This window comes from Hevea brasiliensis, chromosome 12 (genome assembly GCF_030052815.1).
Source record: "Hevea brasiliensis isolate MT/VB/25A 57/8 chromosome 12, ASM3005281v1, whole genome shotgun sequence".
In the NCBI taxonomy this organism is placed as follows: Eukaryota; Viridiplantae; Streptophyta; class Magnoliopsida; order Malpighiales; family Euphorbiaceae; genus Hevea; species Hevea brasiliensis.
Genome location: NC_079504.1, coordinates 78,626,488 through 78,649,601, shown reverse-complemented (window position 1 = coordinate 78,649,601; position 23,114 = coordinate 78,626,488). Strand labels below are relative to the sequence as shown.

Sequence of the window (23,114 nt, the reverse complement as noted above, 5' to 3'; positions counted from 1 at the left end):
TTTTAAGTCACCAAATTTAGGTAGCCAAATGACTTGGTTAAGGGCATAATTTGGGTTTGTGTTCTTCATGAAAGTTTTAGGTCCATATCTTGGCTGTCCATTGGTAAAATTTCAGGTCATTTAGACCTGCCTAGCCCAAGTTATGGCCAAATGAACAAAAGTTCATTTGGTCATTTTTGTACAGGTCAGACTGTATAAATCCATATTTGATCAATTTGTTCACTAGGTTTTGGTCACTTTTTGGGCATGATTCCTAAATGAAAATTGTGTCATTTTGTGTCTGTTTTCATTCCCAATTGGCTCCATACCAATTGGACTTGTAAATTTTCAGTTTTGTCCCCTCAAAGGGACCTTGGTCCTGCTGCCTGCAGCATGACCCTAAGCAATCCAAATTTGCATTTGGTTCCAATACTTCTAACATGCTCCAATTGGTCACAAATGACCATTTCTCACCTCAAACCAAGTCCAACACACCATTTAACAAATGCTCACATTTTTGTCTTCTAAACCCTAGGTGCCAAACCCTAATTCACCAATATGTTGCATTTAACTACTACAATGCATCCCAACATCACTTCCATACTCATACCCACTTACCTACACTTTGAATTCAATCAAATTCATGCACATACACATCAAAACCCTAGCTGGCCAAATTTTCCTCTTGTCCTCCAACAATTATTTTCTTTTAATTTTAAGTTAAAATCTAAGCTACTTGAATCAAAAACATAGAAATTAAACTAAGAAATGGAAGTTTGCTTACTAACCTTACTTTGAATTTTCACCTCTTAAAAACCTCTTCTTTTCTTCTTCTTTTTGTTGTCAAGTTTTCTATCAAAGCTTGAAATCAAGATTTAATGATGGAAATTTAACTTTCTATGGTGGGATTTAAGGTTTGATCAAGCTCAAAATGAGCTTCCATGGAGTTTTGGTGAGGGAGAGGTGAGAGAGAGATGGTTCACGTTTTTGAAGAAGATGAAGCCTTTTTTTTTTCTTTTTCTTTTATAAATTTATCCTTTAGGAAGACCATAAATTAAATTAATTAAATTTTAATTATAATATTTATTGCATCATACATGAGGTCATGCATGATGTCATCACTTTTTACTTTTTCTTTTTTTCTTTTTTTTTATTTTTCTATTAGTTCTTTAATTTAATTCTCGATTCTAAAATTTTCTTTTCTCTGATTTTATTTGATAGTTAGGTCAGGAGTCAGCTCTCGGGGTCAATTGACCAAACTGCCCCTCGCCGGTTCAACCCGGTTTGCAAATAATTCAATATTTCTTTCGGCTCTCTAACCTAATTATTTGATTGGCTTAACAATTCTTTTTCATGATTTTCTCTTTTCCAATGTGTTCATAATAGTCCTAAGGACTGCAGCGTCACATTTTACGGTTCGAAATTTGAGTTTAAATCGACTTCAAAGTCCTTCCCGAGAAGGTCACCCATCGCTGTGACTCTCGGCTCATTTAATCTTTTATATTCTGTTTTTCTTATTTTTATTTTTCTATTTGGTAATCACTATTTATTTTCGATCAGGACTTTTCTAGGTATCTTAAACATACTTCTAATCCTCTTAATTGTCCAGACCGACACCAGTCACCGAAATAGTAAAATATACCAGGCTATGCAAATAGGGTGTTACAATTCCCCCCCTCCCCCTTAAAATAATTCCGTCCTCAAAATTTTACCTGGTATCAGTCTCTGAACAGTTGTGGGTGCTGTCTCCTCATGTCCTATTCATGCTCCTAAGTAGCTTCCTGGCCTGAATGATGGTTCCTTAGCACTTTAACCAATACTATTTACTCATCGATTGCTCACCTCGTGTGCCAAGTTTCTTGTGAGCTTCTATCATAAGTTAGATTCAAATTCATTTCAATTTTAGAGGTAAGCAAATATGTGTGCTAGTGGATCCACTCTTTCTAGGACCTCGTACGATCCTATGGGTGAGAACTTAGTTTTACTCTTTTCTTATCAAATCTCTTGATCATTTGATGCAACCTTCAGTTTAGTTTAGAATATTTTAGTTTTTTCTTGTTGTTGTTTTAGCAATTATTTTCCTTTGTAGTCTTTTTTTTTTTTTTATATGACCTTGTTGGTCATATATGAATTGCTTATCTCTTTATTAGCCATAGGTCTATAACCATTATCTTACCATCTCCATTTATGACCAAGGCCTATGTGCCATTTTGCACTATCTTGTTTGCTTTTGTTTAACTTATTTCCTTCTTGATAAAATAGTTCGGGATATCGTTATGCGTCTTAAGTAGGTTGTTTACCCTGGTGGCAATTCCTCATTTAGTGTTTTTCTCTTTTTTTTTTCATTCAACAACTTAACTTTAATTATTTTATTCCTTAATCTTATCTTCTTCCTTAACTTAACTGTCGAGTCATGATTTAGCACCTCTTATCATCCCTAATAAATTCACTATACTTCAATATTACTTTGATTTGGTCCTCTGACCATTCTAGTCAACACTTTAACTAATATTTATAACGTTTCTTTATTACATTTACACCAACTATTCTAATTTTTACTTTCACAACTCTTTTATTTATCAATATTCTATATCTTATTTTCCACTGGTTTGTGATCATTATCCTTTTTTTTTCAACCATAAATAATTCTTTAATCTTAAGAAGGGAGTCTACCGGACTCTCCTGTTTCCTATGCTATTCAAAAGTTTCGCTTTAATTCTAATCTAATCCTTATGATCCGCACAATAAAATTGTGCTCTTCCTAAAGAATACCTAGCCAACTAGTTCCTATCAAATTATTGTTATCAGTAGAACATCATTTCTTAACTGTTTTATAAGTTATAATTATTATCCATAGCATCCTGTCTCTTCCAGGGGAACAAAATTATATTTTATGTCTCACTGCTACACAAATAGAATACTGTTCCTTACTAAACTTTGAGCAAAAGAACCATTGCAATACCAGAACAACTACAAACCCCATATCGGAGACTGGATGACTTAGCCCTATAAGTGTTATTTCTAGTTTTTGACCATACTAAAATCTCTAGTCCCATAACAATTCTTGATGTATTGTAATTCATGCTAGGGTAACGGAGTCTTTAACTCTCACTCACTTGCAAGCATGATCTTTTGATATTCTAACTATAGAGTTTTAAATCCCGAATTAGGATTTTCAAACTCAGTTCTAGTAATAAAACTCTATTCTGGTATATTTGTACTAGAGCGAAAGTCATTTATAACTATTCATATCCTTATGTACTATTGGGTAGTACGTAGCTCTACACAATAAATCTCGAGTCAATACTGTAATCTGCAGCTTACAGCACAAACATCAAGAATATTGCATAGTTACTACAATACATCCCAATAGATCAAACTTCCCTATGTCTTATTTCTTTCAAATCCACTAATATCTTAAATTTATTTTGTTTATGGTATTTACTGACATCTATCAACAGTAATACCTTTACTTCCATCTAGGGCAAATATATTGCTATAACTTACTTTTTGGTCCTCTTGCCTTACCTAATTAGGCTTACTAATTAACTTTATAATTTATCATAATCTAGGAGATGTCTCTCACTAGAAGCTTTTCCAAAATTAATTCCATTCATGCTTATTATCGTAATTCTTATCCTAAAAGACTAATTACTAACACATTTAAATTTATCTCCATGCAAGGGAATAGTAGTAGAACATATAATTTTGCATTAGCATATAAATAAGTAGAGCTGGAATCAAATAGTACATAATTATTCCTTTCACAAGTTAAGAACATATCGGCAACTACATCTGAAGTCTCTGCTTCTTCCCCTCGATGCACGACATTCCCTCTTTCTAGTGTATTCCTCTACTCGGGTTGGTCCATTGTGCAAGGATTACCCGAAGTGTTGTCTCTACTTCTGCCTCTGCCGCTACTGACTATTAATGAGCCTCTAAAATCAGAACCTTGGACTGATTCCTCTAGTGTAGTATGTGGCATAAATCTACGTGCGCTAGTACAATCTCGGGCGAAATGTCTAATTCCACCACAATTGAAGCAGGCTCTAGTGACCCTATGGCAAATACCCCTATGAAATTTTCCACAAACGTCACAGATACGGATAGGGTAGGAACTTCTGGCTCTTTGACGAATGGTTCTTGATTGCTTCCGCCTTGAAGATCCGCCTCTGTTATACTTAGGAGCTCGGGGTCCCTCAAAATCTTTTCTCTTTCCCAAATTACTACTCAAACTTTGACCGATGGGTTTTCCACTTTTCTCTTTTTTGTGCTACTCTTGAGGGGGTTGGGTTTGTACTTGGGCACGATGTGATTATCACCATTTGTGAAAGAACATGACCATTTGTCGGGCCGTTTGTGCAAGAATTTGTATAAGAGGGACTGTGCACTGGACCTCCAATGCTCAAATCTGGGCCTCTCCTTGTAGTTAGATTACATCGCTTCTACCGTTTTATCCCCCTCGTCCATATCTATTCACAGGAATTTTTTTTTTCTATTTCCAGTACAACCAACACGAGATTTCTCCCCGTTAGTTCATATTTATGATGTAAATGTACTATATGTATGAAACATTCGAGCAGTTGTACTTATCAAAAAATATTTCAAATTCACAGTTCAAAATTTACTTTAAAAACTAGCTCTGATACCACTAAAACATGTCATACCCTACTCCTCGTAAGATGTAACATGCTCCTGTAGTACACCTAATGAATTACCGTACTTCGCCTACCGGTAATCCATTAAATATACTACAAGGAATTTTGAAACAATTTTCGTTCATTTTTAAATTGGTGGACAAAATTTTTTTTCAGATTTTAAAAACCTTTATTTAAAGTCCAAACATAAATTAAATTTTTAGATATTTAAAATCTCCGTAATTTTTACAAAAATTTTGACAGAGTGCCGTCTGTATTTTGAGAAAACAGTTCTTCAAAACCTGAAAATAAAGACACTCCCAATATATTTCTCAATCACAACTCCATTAATCAATTTCATTTTACAAATCAGCATAAGCAACTCAATACACAGTTTAAATCAAATCAAACATTGAAACCTCTCATTAAGGTAACAAAATTAATATTTACATTCATGGGATCATAAAAAATTTAGAAGTGCAAAACTTTATAAATACATAAAATCTCAAGATAACCTTATAATAATTTGTATTTCATTACAATCTATAAATATATTACAAAAGAGTTGGTACAACTGCTCAAAGTAAATTTTATACATACAATTACAGAATTACATCAAAATCTAAAGTACAAAGGTATACATATGATATACCCGAAGATAGTCTCACTATGCCTTTCAGCAATCTTGCTCAGCTACTTTCTATTTTCTTTCACTTGTGACAGCATACAAAGCTATCGCTGAGTGGTGAACTCAGTGGTGCACAAACTAATAATTTAAAACTTAATACAAGTTATGCTTGATAATTTATAAAAAATAAAAATTTAAAATTTCTAAATTCTTCAAAATTCATAACATTCAGAAATCAATATTTTCTTTCATGCAAATTATTTATTTGAATAACATTTTGATCAAATAGTAACTATTTATCTATATTTCTTTTAAATCCAGAAACAATACAAAAATATTTTGAATCATTTACAAATTATTTATTTCAACCACAATTTATCAAACTATGCATAATTTAAAGGGCGTTACCAACAATTCACACAGTTGAACCCATTAACCAAAATTCAAATAGATATCGTGTTGTACACCACGACATTTCACACTCTCCCAATAACCGAGTCTAAAAGGGAGGAACAAAGAGTAGCTAGTATATATGAGTACTCATTCAAACTCTTCCCAACTGGCAAGCCAGAGAGGAAGGAACTCGCCCCATCTAGTGGAGGAGATATCTCACTAGACAAACTAATGAGAATTCACAACATATTTTGCCATGTCAACTATGGTTTCAAATCATATTCAAAACAATTTCTATTTACAAAGTGTTTACAAATCATTAACATATTTAATCATCATAAATTCATGCTCAGGGTTGGCAACACATCAAACTTAAAATTTACAATCCTCAAAACCATGCAATAAATCCTTAAATGCATAAGAAAATTTACATTTAATTTATACAATTTCATTCAACAAATTAAAATCCTCAACAAAACAAAATTATAAATCATAAAATAAACTTGTTCAAATCAATTTAGAAGTGAAAAGTAACAAAATAATTAGTTGTGCACAAACCTTAAGCGAGTCGTCTCTAGGCCTTGACTCGATTCCTCGGGTTCTTTCCCGATGTTTTTTTCAACTGAAACACACAGTTTCACAGTGTTTCAGTATCATAACTCATCGTAAATCCAAAAATAAATTCAAATTCACCTATACCTAGCTTTAATATGCTAAACATAGCGTTATTTAAATTTTCTATTTCGAGGTTACTATTCACGACACTATTCAAATCAATTTGTTGACTTTATAAGGCTTAATAGGTATGGAAATTCCAACTTTACCCACATACCACATTTTGGTTACTAAATTTGTTGGTTTTGGTTGTTTTCTCAAATTCTAAGTCTTTTAGGCAAAGTTGCATATTTTTAGTTTTGGTGTCTTATGTTGCACTGTTCCATTGGTCATTTTACTGTTAGAATTTGGCTAAGCTTTCTTCATAGAAAATATTCCCTATTGTCTTAAATTTATTCTCCTTTTTGAATCACTCCAATTGGAGTTTTGTACCTCAAGTTATAGCCATTTGAATCATGGCTACCGAATTAGACTCAACCCAGATTTCTGGGCACCAAACTGGTTCTGGCAGTTTTAAGTCACCAAATTTAGGTAGTCAAATGACTTGGTTAAGGGCATAATTTAGGTTTATGTTCTTCATGAAAGTTTTAGGTCTATATCTCAGCTATCCACTGGTAAAATTTTAGGTCATTTAGACCTACCTAGCCCAAGTTATGGCCAAATAAACAAATACTGTTCATTTGGTCATTTTTGTACAGGTCAGACTGCATAAATCCGAATTTGATCAATTTGTTCACTAGGTTTTGGTAACTCTTTGGGCATGATTTCTAAATGAAAATTGTGTCATTTTGTGTCTATTTTCATTCCCAATTGGCCTCATACCAATTGGACTTATAAATTTTCAGTTTTGGCCCCTTAAAGGGACCTTGGTCATGCTGCCTGCAGCATGACCCTAAGCAATCCGAATTTGCATTTGGTTCCAATACTTCTAACATACTCCAATTGGTCAAAAATGACCATTTCTCACCTCAAACCAAGTCCAACACACCATTTAACATATTCTCACATTTTTGTCTTCTAAACCCTAGGTGCCAAACCCTAATTCACCAATATGTTGCATTTAACTACTACAATGCATCCCAACATCACTTCCATACTCATACCCACTTACCTACACTTTGAATTCAATCAAATTTATGCACATACACATCAAAGCCCTAGCTGGTCAAATTTTCCTCTTGTCCTCCAACAATTATTTTCTTTTAATTTTAAGTTAAAATCTAATCTACTTGAACCAAAAACATAGAAATTAAACTAAGAAATGGAAGTTTGCTTACTAACCTTACTTTGAATTTTCACCTCTTCAAAACCTCTTCTTTTCTTCTTCTTTTTGTTGTCAAGTTTTCTATCAAAGCTTGAAATCAAGATTTAATGATGGAAATTTAAATTTCTATGGTGGGATTTAAGGTTTGATCAAGCTCAAAATGAGCTTCCATGGAGTTTTAGTGAGGGAAAGGTGGAGAGAGATGGTTCACGTTTTGAAGAAGATGAGGCCTTTTTTTTTTCTTTTATGAATTTATCCTTTAGGAAGACCATAATTTAAATTAATTAAATTTTAATTATAATATTTATTACATCATGCATGAGGTCATGCATGATGTCATCACTTTTTTCTTTTTCTTTTTTTCTTTTTTTTATTTTTCTATTAGTTCTTTAATTTAATTCTCGATTCTAAAATTTTCTTTTCTCCGATTTTATTTGACAGTTAGGTCAGGAGTCAGCTCTCGAGGTCAATTGACCAAATTGCCCCTCGCCGGTTCAACCCGATTTGCAAATAATTCAATATTTCTTTCGGCTCCCTGACCTAATTATTTGATTGGCTTAACAATTCTTTTTCGTGATTTTCTCTTTTCCAATGTGTTCGTAATAGTCCTAAGAACTGGAGCGTCGCATTTTACGGTTCGAAATTTGAGTTTAAATTGACTTCGCAGTCCTTCCTGAAAAGGTCACCCATTGCTGTGACTCTCGGCTCGTTTAATCTTTTATATTCTGTTTTTCTTATTTTTATTTTTCTATCTGGTAATCACTATTTATTTCGATCAGGGCTTTTCTAGGTGTCTTAAACATAGTTCTAATCCTCTTAATTGTCCGGACTGACACCGGTCACCGGAATAGTGAAATATACCAGGCTATGCAAATATGGGTGTTACACTTTTCTTCTATGATAGAATTTCTTTAAGGAACTTAGCATAGGATGGCATCTGAAAAAGTGCTTCTGTGAAGAGAATGTTAATGTAGAGTATCTGTAAAACTTCTAAAAACTTTCCAAACTGTTTATCTAGTTTAGCCTTCTGGAATCTCTGGGGAAAAGGTAGAGGAGGTCGATATAGCTCTGGTAACTCTTTTTTCTTCTTTGTTTCCTCTTCTTGTTCCTTTGTAGCTTCTTCCTCCTTCTCCTCTATTTGATTATTAGATTCATCAGAGGTTTTCTCAGTTGATTTTTCCTCCAATGGTAGTTTTTTTAATGTTCTGTCGCTCCTCAAGGTAACTACCTTGCAGTTTTCTTTGGGATTCATCTCTGGTTGACTTGGCAGTTTACCAGTAGCCTTGCTTGAAGAACTTGTCTGCTGAGCAATTTGGTTTTTAAGCATCTTATTATGGGTGGCTAGTTGGTCCATTCTGGAAGCTAACTACTTTATTATTTCATTCTGCTATTGTTGGGCTGCTAGGAAGCCTTCCATCATGGATTCCATAGTTAACTTTGGTTCAAGCTATTGGGGTTGAGGAGGTGGTAGCAGCTGTTTAAGGTTTTGTCCTCTGTTCTAAAAACCTGGGGGAGCTGGTGGTTTGTACCCTTGCTGCTTGTTCATGGGTTGATTCTGCGAGTTGGATCATGAGAAATTAGAGTGGTTTCTCCATTCAGGATTGTAAGTGTTTGAATATGGATTGTTGAGCTACCTCTGGTTGAAGTTTCCTCCATTATTCACATAGTTTAGCTATTCTATAGAGGGTTCATTGAAGTTATTGCACTCTGAAGTCATACACCCTCTTCCACAGCTGTCGCAGTGCTGGTAGCTCATCCCTATAGCATTGGCTTGCATTCTGCAAGCCTTTTGGTGAGCTGGTCAAACTGAGCATTTATCATGCTTAGGGCGTCCACTTCCAGGATCCCTGCTAGTTTTCTTGTATCTCCCCTTTCATTTGACCACTCATAGTTGTGATAAGTGACCCTTTTTAGAAGTTCAAGGGCTTGTGCTACTGTTTTCTCCATCAATCCTTCTTCCACAGTTGAATCTACTGTGGTCCTTGTAGAGCGCAATAATCCATTATAGAAATTCTAAACTAGGAACCAATCTTCTATGCCATAGTGTGGACATTCGCTCTGTAAGTCTTTATATCTCTCCCATGTGTCATAGAGTGATTCACCTTCCTTTTGCCTAAAGGTGTTAAGTTCAACCCTCAACTTTACAGTTTTCACAGGTGGTAAATACCTTGCTAGAAAAGCTTGTGAGAGGTCTTCCCAAGTGGTGAATGCTCTAGCTGGTTGAGAAAGTAGCCACTTCCTTACTCTATATTGAAGGGAGAATGGGAATGCTCTGAGTCTTATAGCTTGATCAGAGACTCCATTCATCTTGAAAGTGTTATATAAGGCAAGAAAGCACTGGAGGTGGTAGTGTGGATCTTTTGTAAGTGAACCTCTAAACTGGGTATGTTGAATCATCTAGAGCCATGCCGGTTTGAGTTCAAAATTATTGGCCTCCACTGTGGGTCTTGTAACGCTGGGCTTAAATCCTTGGATAGATAAGGCTTCATAGTCCCTCAAGGGTCTTAGCTAGTTGTTGTTGTTGGCCATGACTGGAGTTTCTAAAATTTCTTGATCTTGTTCTTGGTGTCTCCTTTCTCTCCTAATGGTTCTTAGAGTCCTATCTATATAGGGATCCAAGTCTAAAACCTCTTTCTCCGGTTTTGTTCTGGTCATGTACCAAACCAAATACCTGAGAGAAAGTAAAAGAATAAAAAAAACAAATTAAATAAATTTAAATAGTAAATGTAAATGCCTAAATTAGCTAAATTGCCTATCGCCTAATATTACTAGAAATACATTTCCCAGCAACGGTGCCAAAAACTTATTTGCTGGTTTTACAACACCGTATGTGCATGGATCGCTAACAAGTAATAAAGTAATGAGTAGAGTATCATCCCATGAGGAATTTAATTAGCAAGTACCAAGTTACACGGCAATTATGACTATCTAGGCTACCAAATATAATGGGAGAGTGAATCTAATTTATCTTAAGTGCTAAAAACTAAGAGAACAATGAACTTAAAATGAAACAATCTATTAAAACAATTCCAAAATTAAGATTTCACACTTTAATCTTATTATGGATTCAATCTTGTCTATTCATTAGATTGAGGATCGTTGCTTTGATGGAAATTAATCGTAAGGTATCCTAGGTTCTCTCTTAAGGAACCTAAGGCATATTTCAATTAGAGCTAAACCCAATTTTCATTGGTGATTAGTCCTAATAAAACCCCTTTATGATCTGTGATTAATTATGGAATTCCACGAAGGATTTCAGCCTATCTCTAGGTCAAATTTCCTGAGTTCAATACTCCGATTTTCCAATACTAACCTTCACCTTTCAGTTCTTTAATTAGTATCTTATATCATGTCTAAGTAGGTATTGGCACATTGCATGCATTAAGAACACAAAACATTAAATCAAAGGACAAAACTCAAATCCAATAGATAAAACTCAATATTTTGCCATAATAATGATTACAAGCGTTACTCTCCTAATTCCAGAATAAAGAAACTACTCACTCATAGTGAGTTTAGCAAACAAAAAAAAAAAGTAAAATAAAAGAACATAAAAGCAGCCTAAAGAAATAGAACAAAAGAACCGAAGAGAATTCTTTATAACCTTGAACTTGTGGAACTTCGGCTGAGGGATCCTCTTTGATGCTAATGCACTTTTCTTCAAGATGGCTTTAAGAGAATGATGAAGATGTGTGTATGAAGATCGGTGATCGGATCCTTTCTCTATTTTTTGCCGCTTCTATTTATATTCAATGTCCTAGGGTTAGGTTTTTAGAGTCCCAAAGGCATCAGAAGTCTGTTCTGAGTGTAAAAACTAGAGCTAAAATCAAATCAAGAAACTAGTTGTCGGCTGATACAAGGCCCGTGTGTCTACATGGCCCAGGGCCATGTAACTTACAAGAACTTAAAGGCTACATCTTGTATTTGGGCAGAAGTTTTTACACAGGCATTGGCTAATTGCACGGGTCTAATTACATGGCCCGTGTTCTGTTTTTCTTCTGGAAATTCTTCGAGCTTTGCCAGGCAGAATCTTACACAGGTCTCTGCAAGTTACACGGGTAACACGACCCGTGTACTGTGTCTCTATTTTGCTTCTTTGATTTTCTCCTGGTAGCAAGTTACATGAGTCTGTGGTATATTTATATGACCTGTGTAAAGTGTATCAGTAACAATGCTCTTCTTCTTAAGTTTTTCCAAGCTTCCTTCTTTACTCCTATGCTTTGGAACTCCCTCAAAACACCTGAAAATATGCAGAAAACATAGAATTCAGTGTAGAGTAATGAAATTTACAAAAGTTAATGAATTTGATGATTATGCATGAAATTACCTATCTAAATGCTATGAAATGTTATACAAATGTGCTTAAAAATATTTATATAATATAGGTGTATCACCTTATCTCTAAGTCCATAAAATATTGTAGGGCTTCCATTAATTTATGTATACAATAAAAGAACATGGAAAATAAAACATTTTCTAAGTTGCAGGAAGTTTAACTACCAAACCTACTTTTGGCTACTGAAGTTCCCATGCACTGTATACATTACTGTTTACATGACTGTTCATGCATAATTTGGCTATCGAAGTATAGTTTAGCCGTCGAAACAAGGCTTCCAAGCCTGTGATTCTAAACCTAGGTTTTATATCATTTTGCCATATCAATACCCAAGCAAGCTCCATTTGTTTCTGTGACACCCCTTACTCGTCTACAGTGTAGCCGAGCAAGTTATGCCACTCAATGTGCCGGAGCACCAATTTATGTTTATATTACAATTTATCCCTTTTAATTCATTTATTTTCAAATTTTTGATAAATCTGAATTTTTTTCGCAAATTTTATAAAAAATCCGGCAGAGTGCCGGCTATAAATTGGAAAAACAGTTCTTCTGAACCTGTTTAAAAACACTTACAATATAATTTTCAAATCCAAACTCCATTATACACATTTCAAGTCCATCTCAAAATCTCAATCTCAAATCACAGTACTATTTTTAAAACTTTTCTGTTCACTTCATCACTTGAAGCATATTCATAAATATTTCTCAACATTTCATTTATCACCATACATTATGCAAAAAATTTCAATAATATGAAATTTCATATATTTACATTAATACATAATTACAAGAGTTTATAGTCACAATCCAAACTAATACAAAATGCCAAAATACAAAATGCTCCCAAAATCCTATGTCCTACCATATGCACTGCAGGTGTAAGGTGACTCGGGACTCCGGATGCAAATCTGAAGGCTCACCCTGTCTGATGTCTGCTGGGCTCCCCAGCTAGGTCTCTAGTACCTACGCGTGGCAAAAGCGATGCGCTAAGCAATTATGCTTAGTGGTGACAATATAAAATAAAATAAAATAAAACAAAGTATGCAGAATGTATGTTTACATTTTTTAGTTGACTTAATTTCTGATATTATTTGCAATATTATTCAATTAAAATTTAGTAAGGTTTATTATCATTGCCTGAGTAACCTATATCAATCGACTGGACTGGATAAATGGGTAAACTAGCACTGGGTACTAAGTATCTTAGACCATCACACCATCGGTCACATTGTGTCTCCGCAGCAAATGTAACAACTAATAAGTCAGAATAATTGTCAGGGTTAAAAACCCAAGTATATCAACTCAAATAACATAGCCAAAGGCTATTATTTCACAGAATGGCATGGGAAGCCATGAAACACAGAATGGCATGAAGCCATATGCAATACTGCTAACAGAACCCTATTGGCATACCAAGCTATCCAAACCAATCTTGTTAGGTATACTAGGGCATACTAAACTTTTAAATTTTAAAATTTTTGAATTTCAAGTTTGAATGTTACTATTCATTTCATTAGTCAACTAAAATGTTGACTTTTGCATAGACAATAGGTACATTGGTTTTAATACTCCCAACATACCACATTTTGCATTCAAAATTTGTTGTATTGGTTGCTAATACCATTTCTAAGCTTAATGTTAGTTGGGCAGAATTTTCAGTTTTTATGCTTTGCTTTTACTATTCCATTAGTCAATTTTCTAGTGGGAATTTAGCAAAATGATCAACATGAAAGTTGTTCCTTATTTTGTCTAGTTGCATTTCCTTTTTTGAATCACTCCATTTGGAGTTTTGTAGCTCAAGTTATGGTCCAAAAACCACAGCTGGCCGGATTGGAATTTTGTCCAAAATTTCTGGACTGACCATATCTACAGTGTAATGAATAGTGACTGCAACTCACTTGTTGAATATGTTCTGGTCATAATTTGGGTTAGTTTTCTTCATGAAAGTTTTTGGTCTACATCATTATTGCTGATAAAATTTCAGGTTAATTGGACCTTTCTACACTGAGTTATGGCCAAATGACCAAATACTGTTCATTTGGTCATTTTGCCTAGGTAGACTGCAGGTCACCGGGATTAGGGCAAGCTTTTGGTCCACTTGTTTTGGTTTTATGGGCATGGTTTCTTCACCAAAGTTGTGCTATTATGTGTCTAGTTTCATGTCCAATTGGCGTTGCACCAATTGAACCTCTACAGTTCAAGTTATGGCGGCCCAAACCTGCTGGACTCATGTCCAATTCTGCAGGTCACCAAGGGCAGCCACACCAAACCCAAATCCCATCACTCAACACACTTCATTTTTATTTAAACAGAACTAAATGGTCACTAATTGACCATTAAAACCTATTTTCATCATCACATGGCCAAGGTCTCATTTTCCACCCCAAACCCTAACTCACACACTACCATTCATTCATTTACATACCTTCCATTGTCCTAAGCATTGTATTAATGTTAAAGGCAGCCAAATTACAATTTAACTGTAAGAAATCTTCAAAACTCTACTAGGTTCAAGGCTGCCCAAAATTTTGGGATGGACATACACAAGATATTTAGCAAATTTCTTTGCAATTTTGCACTCAATTATACTTATTCAACATAAATTTGAAGAGAAACATAAGTTTAAGTCAATAACCTCTTAGGGAGCTAATCCAAAGCTTGTAAGAACTCTTTCTTTTTAATTCTTTTTGCTCCCAAAAGACTCACCAGGATGATAGAACAATTTTTTGTGTTGCTAGGTTAGGATTTTGTGGTGTGGAAGCTAGGGAAAATCAAGCTTTGAAAAGCTTGCAAATGGGTAACAATCGTGGAGGTTCACGGCAAGGAAGAGATGAGGAAGAGAAATCTGATTTTTTGTTTCATTTTCAGCCCATTTTGTCTCTTTAACATAAGTGTAACACCCTCCCTGTAGTAATTTCGTACATTCTACTGTTCCGGTGATCGGTGTCGGTCTGGATAGCTAGAACGTCCGGAAAATTATTTAAACTAAAGTGAGGAACTATAATTAACTCAAATATTAATAAGAAAAATTTAGAAAAAATTTTAGAAATAAAATACAACCAAGCTAAATGAGCCGGTGCCCAACCGATGGGTAACCTAGTGGGAAGTTGCGGTTCTCGCAACTAGGAGCCCTAGACCTAGGGAAAATTCATAAAATAATTTTTGGGACTCCAGAGAAGGGTCATTGAGGTTTCTATGGCATTAGAATGCCAAGAAAATACTTAGAAAAATTTTTCAATCGGTACAAACAATTTTGGTCTGTTAAGCCAAACGGAGGGCATTTTGGTCATTTCGCCTTCAAAGGTGATTTTTGGCCGACTTGTCTAGTTAAGCAAATAATTATTATGACATAAAATGTGAATAAATATTACTAAAAATTGAATTGAAAATGAGTAGAAAAGAAAAAAAAATGAATTAAATGAGAATTTATGACATCACATGATGTCATTAGTGTGCCCTCACCCAATTACATTGTGACACATGTCTTTAAACCACTTAAAATGAGTTAAATGGGCAGAAATGAAAGAAAGCAATCAGAATTTATCTTCTTTTCTACTTCATGCCAAGACCTCACTTCTCCCTCCCTCCATTAAAACTCAACCAAGCTTCCAATTTATCACCCAATTCACTTCAAAACCTTGATTTCCTTTCATTAAAAATTTTCCTTATCACTAGAGCAAACATTGGACAGCAATTTGAAGAGGGAAAAAAGAAGTTTTGCAAACTTGAGAATAGCTCCAACAAGGTTTGTGTCCAATCTTCTACCCTTTTTACTTAATTTATGTTTATTGCCATGAAATAAGTAAAAAAATGTAAGAAAAACAAAATAAAACTTATGTGTGTCCATCCCTATAATTTTGGCAGCTTAGGGGTGAGTTAGGGTTTGATGAAATTACTTGAAACAAAGTGGTTATGAGCTGCCCTTAGCATGAGATAAGTGATTGAACATGTAAGAGTAAGTGAAATGCAAGTGTAATGCATGAATGAACCTTGAAAATGTGGACACTTGAACAACATTAGAGTTTGCTCATGTAATGATATATTAAATTTTTAATGGTCAATTAGTGACCATTTGAATGTGTGTGAGAAGGAATTGAAGTGAGTAAGGATGTTGGATTTGAGTTTAGTGTGGCTGCCCTAGGTGACCTGCAGAATTGGACATGAGTCCAGCAGGTTTGGGCAGCCGTAACTTGAATTGTAGAGGTTCAATTGGTGTTTGGCCAATTGGACATGAAACTAGACACATAATGGCACAACTTTAGTGAAGAAACCATTCCCATAAGACCAAACCAAGTGGACCAAAAGCTTGCCCCAATCCGGGTGACCTGCAGTCTGTTTCTGCAGAATGACCAAATAAACAGAAATAGTGTTTGGTCATTTGACCATAACTCAGTGTATAATGGGCCAATTGACCTGAAATTTTACCCACAACAAGCTGAGATATAGACCAACAACTTTCATGAAGAAACCTAACCCAAATTATGACCAGAACCTATCCAAAAATTGAGTTGAAGTCACTGTTCACTGCACTGTAGATATGGTCAGTCCAGAAAAATTTCAATCCGGCCAGTTGTGGTTTCTGGACCATAACTTGAGCTACAAAACTCCAAATGGAGTGATTCAAAAAAGGAAATTCAACTAGAAAAAATAAGGAACAACTTTTGTCTTGATCATTTTTCCAAATTCCCACTGCAAAATTGACCAATGGAACAGTAAATACAAGGAGTAAAAACTGAAAATTCTGCCCAACTAACACTAAGCTTAGAAATGGTATTGGCAACCAATACCAACAAATTTTGAATGCAAAATGTGGTATGTTGATAATATTAACACCAATGTACCTATTGCCTATGCAAAAGTCAACATTTTTGTTGACCAATGAATGGAATAGTAACACTAAAACTTAAATTCCAAAAATTGTGAAATTTAAAAGTGTGAAATGCCCTAGTATACCTAACAAGATTGGTTTGGATAGCTTGGCATGCCAATAGGGTTCAGTTAGCAGTACTGCACATGGCATTATGCCATTCTGTGATTTCATGGCTTTTAGCCATTCTGACATTGTGTTGAGACTTGGCCTTGTGCCTAATGTTATTACAGCTTATTAGCTATTCTGTTGCACACCGGGAGATACATATGTGACCGATGGTGTGACGGCCCGAGGTACTTGATACCCAGTGCCAGTTTACCCATTTATCCAGTCTAGTCGTCCAGTATAGGTTACTTGGGCAACCAAAAATGAAAGTGAATAAATTTAATGAAATAATGAATATAACAAGTACAAAATAAGTAAGTCTACAAATACTCAACGAAAATTTATTTGCAATGAAACATCAATACATTCACTGCATATTTACTTTCTGTTATTTCTTTTTATTTTATTGTTGGCACCACTAAGCATTATTGCTTAGCGCGTTGCTTTTGCCACGCATAGTGTTCTGGAGATACTGACTGAGAGCCCAGTAGACCACAGACTGGGTGAGACCTCCTGCAGCTCTGCATAGTGTCAATGTCACCTCACCATCTTCAGTGCATTGGTAGGACACTAGGTTTCATTTTGGTATTTTGTAATTAACTTTTATTTTCTATTGTGTAATTGAGACTTATGTAATGTATTTTGATGTTAATGTAAATAAATGGAAATTGTGTTTATGAATGGAAAATTGAGTATTTATTTATTGCTTATATATGAATATTATGAGAAATGAATGATTGAGAAATGGAAATGTTGTTAAAAAATATTGAGATTTTGATGATGAAATGGAGTTTGGGATTGGTTGAAAATTTTGGAAGTGTTTTTCACAGGTTCCGAAGAACTGTTTTCTCCATTTTTAGTCGGTACTCTGCCGGATTTTCTATAAAATTTGTGGAACCTCAATAAAATTATGATTTTAATAAATGACTAAAATGAATTATATTTCACAAATTGTACTCCATAACTATGAAAGAAAAAAATAAATTAGGATGAATAAAAATGATTGAATTAAAATAGGGTGTTCCGGTACACTGTGTGGCATATCTTGCTCGGCTACACTGTAGACGGGTAAGGGGTGTCACAATAAGTTGATGCCATGTGTCCATATTGGATAGGTTGAGAAAACATTAATGACATCATTATAATGTCATAATGCTATTTTCTTTCATTTTTTCTCTATTTCTTGTCTAATTAATTTCAAATAAATTTTTGACAACATTTAGTCATATTTTATGTTATATAAATTATTTATTTAACTGGACAAGTAGGCCAAAAATCATCTCTGAAGATGAAATGACCAAAATGCCCTCCGTTTGGCTTAACGGGCCAAAATTGTCTGTACCGATTGAAAATTTTTTCTAAACATTTCCTTGGCATTCTAATGCCATAAGAACCTCAATGACCCTTCTATGGAGTTCCAAAATTTATTTTATAATTTTTCCCCTGGGTCTAGGGCTCCTAGTTGCAAGAACCACAACTTCTCACTAGGTTACCCATCGCTAGCGCACTGGCTCATTTAACTTAGTTGTATTTTATTTCTAAAATCTTTTCTAAATTTTTCTTATTAATATTTGAGTTAATTACGGTTCCTTACTTTAGTTTAAATATTTTTCCGGACGTTCTGGCTGTCCGGACCAACGTTAGTCACTGGAACAGTAGACTATACGAACTAGCTAAAGTGAGGATGTTACACTCTTCCCCTCTAATAAAAATTTTTTGTCCTCAAAATTTACCTGATGCAAATAGTTGAGGGAACTGTTGCCTCATCATCTCTTCACTTTCCCAAGTTGCCTCTTCAATGTTGTGGTGCCTCCAAAGTACTTTCACCAGTGAAATTTGTTTATTTCTCAGTTCCTTCACTTCCCGAACTAGAATCTGTATAGGTTCTTCTATATATGTCAAGTCCAGTTGGATTTCAATCTCTTCCATGGAAATGACATGGGAAGGGTCTGAGCGATATCTTCTCAGCATAGAAACATGGAATATATTTTGAATTTTATCCAGTTCTGATGGTAAAGCTAGCCGATAGGCCACCGATCCCACACGTTCAATGACTTCATATGGGCCAATGAACCTAGGGCTTAACTTACCCTTTCTCCCAAACCTCAGTACTGTGACACCCCTTTACCCGTGTACAGTACATCCGAGTAAGCAATGTCACACGGTGTATCGGCACACTCTAATTTTACCTAAATCAATTTTTTTGTCATATTTATGAATATAATTTATGAAATATAATTTATTTAAGCCTTTTTCAAATTATAATTTATTTGAGGTTAGAAAATTTTATAGAAAATCCGTAAAGTACCGCTAAAAATGGAGAAAACCGTTCTTCTAACTCGTGAAAAACACTTCCTATATTCTTATTCATTCATCTCTACTCAATTTATCTAAATCTCAATATTTTTCAGTTCACATTCATTTCTCAATCATTCATTTCATTTGTTAATCATGTACAAGTCATAAATAGACATTCACTCTTCCATTCACAAATACAATTTTCATTATTTACATGAACATCAAAATATGTTACATACGTTCAATTACATATGAGAAAATAAACATTAGTTACAAAATACCAAAATGAAACCTAGTGTCCTACCAATGCATCAGAGTTTGTGAGGTGACACGCACACTATACGTAATCGTGAACGGCCTTACTCAATCTGTGGTCTACTGGGCCCTCTGCCTAAATCTTCAGCACTCACGCGTTGCAAAAGCGACGCGCTAAGCATAAAGCTTAGTGGTGCAATAATAAAATAAAAGAAAATAGCATAAAATAAATGTGTATTTAATGTATATGCCTTATTTGTTTTGCATTTGTATATCCCCTTTTTTTTTTCTTTTCGTTAACTTTGTCCACTTTCATTCATTTGGTTGCCCAAGTAACCTATACCGACGATCGGATCGATAACGAAGTCGTTGGCACCGACACCGCTGCCTCGCCATCGCGACCGATAATCGCGCGTTTCGCCGTCATACCATGGGACGCAGAACGCCAACCACGTATGCATCGAGATGGCTAAAAGCCATGATATCACATAATCGGGCATAAAAGCCATGAATACGGGAATAAAAGCCATGAATACAATCACAAAGCCTTTCGCAGTACTGCTAAAACAATACCCTATTGGCATGCCAAACTATCCAAACCAATCTTGTTAGGTATACTAGGGCATTTGATACTTTAAAATTCTTCAATTTGTAAATTTCAACTTTTGATGTCACTATTCACTTCATTGGTCAACAAAAAGTTGACTTTTGCATAGAAAATAGGTGCATTGGTTTTAACACTCTCAATGTACCACATTTTGCATTTAAAACTTGTTGGAATAAGTCAACAAATCCATTTCCAAGTTTAAACCAAGGGAAGCAGAATTTTCAGTTTTTGTAGCCCAACTTTACTGTTCCATTGGGCACTGTTGCAGTGGGAATTTGAGGAAATGGTAAACATGAAAGTTGTTCCTTATTTTGTCTAGTTAAATTTCTTTTTCTGAATCACTCCATTTGGAGTTTTGTAGCTCTAGATATGGTCCAAAAACCACAGCTGGCCGGATTTCCATTCTGCAGAAATTACCATATCTACAGTAACATGAACAGTGACTGTGATTGCATATTTGAATAGGTTCTGGCCATAATTTGAGTTATGTTCCTTCATGAAAGTTGTTTATCTATGTCTTAACTTGTTGCTGTAAAAATTTCAGGTCAATTGACCATATCTACAGTGAGTTATGGCTTACTGTTCATTTGGTCATTTCGCAGTCTTGTGCGGTGGTATCCGGATTGGGGCCAACTTTTGGTCCTCTTGATTTCGTCTTTTGGGCATGGTTTCTTCAGCAAAAATGTGCCATTATAAGCCTAGTTTCATGTCCAATTGGCCAAACACCAATTGGACCAACACAGCCCAAGATATGGAAGTCCAAGTGGACTGAAATTTCAGTCACCCTGCTGCTGTCCCTAGGCAGCCTACACATTCTCTTTGCCATGCTATATTTCAGTCCAAATTGTGGTCAACTTACCTAAAATGGTCACTAATTGACCATTAAAATTTTCTCTAACAATTTCCTAAGCCAAGTCAAATTTTCACTTCTCAAAACCCTAGTTTCCATTTCAATTCACCCATACACCTAGTTAAAAACTTTCATTCATTATATATGTGTATATACACCTTAAGCATAATCTTTAATTCATTCTAAGTCCATTAAAACCATCAAAAACAGTCCACCTTTGTTCGTTCCTTAGGGCAGCCGAAATTTATGGCATACATACACATAGTTTTTATTCATTTTAGTTACAATTCCTTACTAAATTCAAGTCCCTAATCATGAAATTAAAGAGTTTTAAGTAGATAGGTGCACTAACCTCTTGTAGGCAGATTTTTCCAAGCCCCAAACTTCACTTTCTTTCTTCTTCTTGGCTGCCAAAAGGTTTTGCAAGGTGCAAGGACAAATTTTTGTGAAAGGTCTCTAGGATTTTAGGGTGAAATGGAGAGGGAAATGGAGCTTTGGATTGGAAATCAATGGAGGGAGATGGGGAGAGGTCACGTTTTTGAGGATGAAGAAGAAGAAGAGCAGAATTTTTTGGTCTTTCTTTGTCTCTTTTATTGATTAATTAAAGGGTTGTTTACATGTGATTTGTGGTGGCTTTTTAGATGACATCATCATATGTCATAAATGAGCCTTTTTCCTCATTTTCTTTTCTTTTCATCACTACTCAATTTTAATTTAATTTTTGGTAATGTTTCTTCATATTTTATGTCATATTAATTATTTACTAAACTGGACAAGTCGGCCAAAAATCACATCTGAAGGCGAAATGACCAAAATGCCCTCCGTTTGGCTTAACGGGTCAAAATTGTCTGTACCAATTGAAAAATTTTTCTAAATATTTTCTTGGCATTCTAATGTCATAGGAACCTCAATGACCCTTCTCTGGAGTCCCAAAAATTATTTTATGAATTTTTACCCGGGTCTAGGGTTCTTAGTTGCGAGAAACGCAACTTCCCTCTGGGTTACCCCTCGCTAGGGCACCGGCTCGTTTAACTTGGTTGTATTTTATTTCTAAAATTTTTACTAAATGTTTCTTATTAATATTTGAGTTAATTATGGTCCCTTACTTTAGTTTAAATATTTTTTCGGACGTTCTAGTTGTCCGGACCGACACCAGTCACCGGAACAGTAGAATATACGGAGTTGCTACCGGGAGGGTGTTACAACTCTTCCCCTCTAATTTAAATTTCGTCCTCGAAATTTACCTGACTTAAGTAATCGGGAAGTTGCTACCTTCTTGTTTCTTCACTTCTTTGTATCGCCTCATCGATTATGCAGGTTTGGCTCTTCCCGAGCTTCCATAACATATACTTGTGGTACCACCGACTTGGGCTTTTCAACCGTCTCAAACAATCTTACGTGAAATGTCACCGTTTACGCTCTACTCGATCTTTTACCCTTTGAACTATAGGGAAGGTCTATCAACTTGTACCGAGCTATTGAACCACTCCTCTGAGGGCAATCTCTTATGAAATGATCCGTAGCCCCACACTTGAAACACTCTCCAGTTAACGATCGACACTCCTCTCGTGTCTTCTACCACAATGCATACATTCAGATCAAGTTAATCCCCTTGTTATTGTGCCCGGGGAACTAGCTATAGAGATTCCAATCTGGCCTCTGTGGCCCTGTGTCTGATCTTGTAAACTAGAACCCTTAAACTTCTTACTATCAGTTGGTATACTTGACTGTCCTGGTCCAAATTCCTCTTACTGTGCCTATCTTTCCTATTTTGTTCATTTATTCTCACTTTCTCCACTTTTAATGCAGCTTCCACTATCTTGGTGAAATCAGTGATTCCCAAGGCAGTGATCATGAGCTTTATATTGTCGTTCAATCCCTCTTCAAATCTCTTGCACCTCTCGGCTTCATTAGGGACTATCTCCCTTCCATAGCGGCTCAATCGGACAAATTCCTTCTCATACTCAGCCACTGACAATTGTCTCTGCCTCAAGTTAATAAACTCTCTTCTTCTCTCTTCCAGGTATACAGTACCCACATATTTCTTCTTGAATTCAGAGAGAAAGAAGTCCCAAATTCTGACTTCCGGCTGCACTTCATCGATACCGTGTCCCACCATTCGTAGGCATCTTCTTGCAACAAAGATATGTCATCTTCCAGTTTTGCTCGAGTGCGTGGAGTTGTTTTAGAACTCACTGCTCTGCATTCAACCAATTCTACCGCAACAGAGTCATCTTCTCTCTTGCCATAGAAGTCCACAGCTCCAAACTTTCTTAG

General features: G+C 35.3%; 1 non-coding gene across 1 annotated transcript; it reads left to right on the top strand.

Annotated features, from left to right (window-relative positions):
• Positions 1-9,551: 9,551 nt before the first annotated feature.
• LOC131171655 (small nucleolar RNA R71) lies at positions 9,552-9,658 on the top strand. Its single transcript, XR_009142313.1, has one exon. It is a non-coding gene; the product is annotated as a small nucleolar RNA R71 (small nucleolar RNA).
• The last annotated feature ends 13,456 nt before the right edge of the window (positions 9,659-23,114 follow it).